The sequence below is a fragment of the Trichechus manatus genome, unplaced genomic scaffold (assembly GCF_000243295.1).
Source record: "Trichechus manatus latirostris isolate Lorelei unplaced genomic scaffold, TriManLat1.0 scaffold00240, whole genome shotgun sequence".
Taxonomy (NCBI): Eukaryota; Metazoa; Chordata; class Mammalia; order Sirenia; family Trichechidae; genus Trichechus; species Trichechus manatus.
Genome location: NW_004444176.1, coordinates 2251107 through 2253009, shown reverse-complemented (window position 1 = coordinate 2253009; position 1903 = coordinate 2251107).

Genomic DNA, 1903 nt, shown 5'->3' with positions numbered 1-1903 from the left:
TACCAGCTTTAACTGAAAAATCCTCTTGGATAGATATTATCATTGGATTTGGGGACAAAAGGCAGTGTTCGGCCATCATTAGTCCATCATCTCCTAAAATATCTTAATATCATGTTTTCCCATGCCAGATTTTGCAAATAGTGAGTCTTTGGAGTAAGGCCAAATTAGGCAAATGGTGATGAAATAGAAAGATCTTGCCCAGGCATGGCTCTGCTATTAACCAGATGCTTGGAGAAGTTAGTATGTAAAATATATCACTTGAGGCGGCTGGAGGAGACGCTTTTTAAAATCTGCTAGAGAACCAGCTCTCAGTTAACATATAATCAGAAAGCATTGAGGATCCTGTAACAGCCTGCTTTCACAGTGTAACAGAATGGTGGGAAGTGTCACTCACTAAGAACCAGAAGCTTGGATATATAGCGATTTAGCTGATTTAATTACTTTAGGAAGGCTCTTGAGAAGTGAAATAAGACAAACTTGGAAGAGTCTTGAGGCCCCCTTTCTTTCAGGTGCAGCTTTTTCTTTCTTCACATCAGGACTATTTAAGAATTAGAATGTTTAAGACAGTGATTAATGATTTCTTTGTTTTTCTTTAAAAATCTAATGGAAATTCTGGATCCTCTGCTCAGCAAAATGCAACCACTTACCACCTTTGCATACAGTTTTATTGGATTGGTAGTTACCCTGAAGTCCTTCAGTGGTTACCAGGTTAGAGAATTCTCCCACAGGGGAGAGTGACTGTGAATTATGTAAGGGTCAGGCTTGGGCAAAGGGCATGGAGATTGGGAAGCTGCGTCATCAATAACCGAATCATCAAGTCTCTTCACATAGCTATCCTTCCAATAAATGAACAGAAAAGGCATGACACTGATTGATTACCAAGGAAATAAGTCAAGCTGGAGGAGATTTAGTCTCTTTTTTTGAAAGAAACAAGGAGATTCTAAAATGTTTTACAATATGTGCTGGTGTAAATAAGCAACAGGAAAATCTCGAACTTGAGATGGTAACCGCTGCAAAGCTTGCATCCACAGATGCCTAAAAGACAAAATTACCACAGCAAATCCCATCATACACAGAGAACCAAGTTAAGCCAGAGATGCCGTTGCTAATCTCAGAGATATCTATTAATTGTAAAATCGTTTTTCTGCCACCCTAGATTCTATAATTTCTAATCAAGCCTCATTTTTAGTTGTGTCTCATTTATCAGGGACTCATATGCTTTCTTCTTTTGTCTTGAATAAAGCTTATCTTGGGATAGAGCTTGTCTTGGTTCTCTTCAGCTTTTCTCACACCATTTTTGGCATAACGTATTCCTCCTTCCCAGTCTTACCTACATTTGAAACTTCTTAGAAAATGAAAACAGAAGGAAACGGAATTAGAAAATGAAAAAGTAGTCCCTTTGACATGCTCCTTTTCTTTAAGACATTTCAGCAGCAGCACTTTCTAATATTTGGGTGGGGCAAATGGTTAAGTAACTGACTTTTAACTGAAAGGCTGGTGTTTCATATCCACTCAGGCACCTCAGAAAAAAGGCCTGGTGATCTGCCTTTGAAAGGTCATAGCCTTGAAAACTCTATGGAGAAGTTCTACTCTGCAACACATGGAGTCACTATGAGTTGGAATTGACTCAACAGCAACTGGTTTAAAGGAGCCCTGGTTGCACGGTGGTTAAGAGCTCAGTCATTAAACAAAATGTTGGCACTTAGAATCCACCAGCTGCTCCTTGGAAACACTATGAGGCAGTTCTACTCTGTCCTACAAGTTGCTATGAGTCAGAATGAACTCAATGGCCATGGGCTTGATTTGGTTTTGGTTTAGAAGGTGCAAACAGTTTGCACTTGATTGCTAACCTAAAGTTTGGCAGTTCAATCCCACTCTGGAGTACTGTGGAAGAAAAAGACCT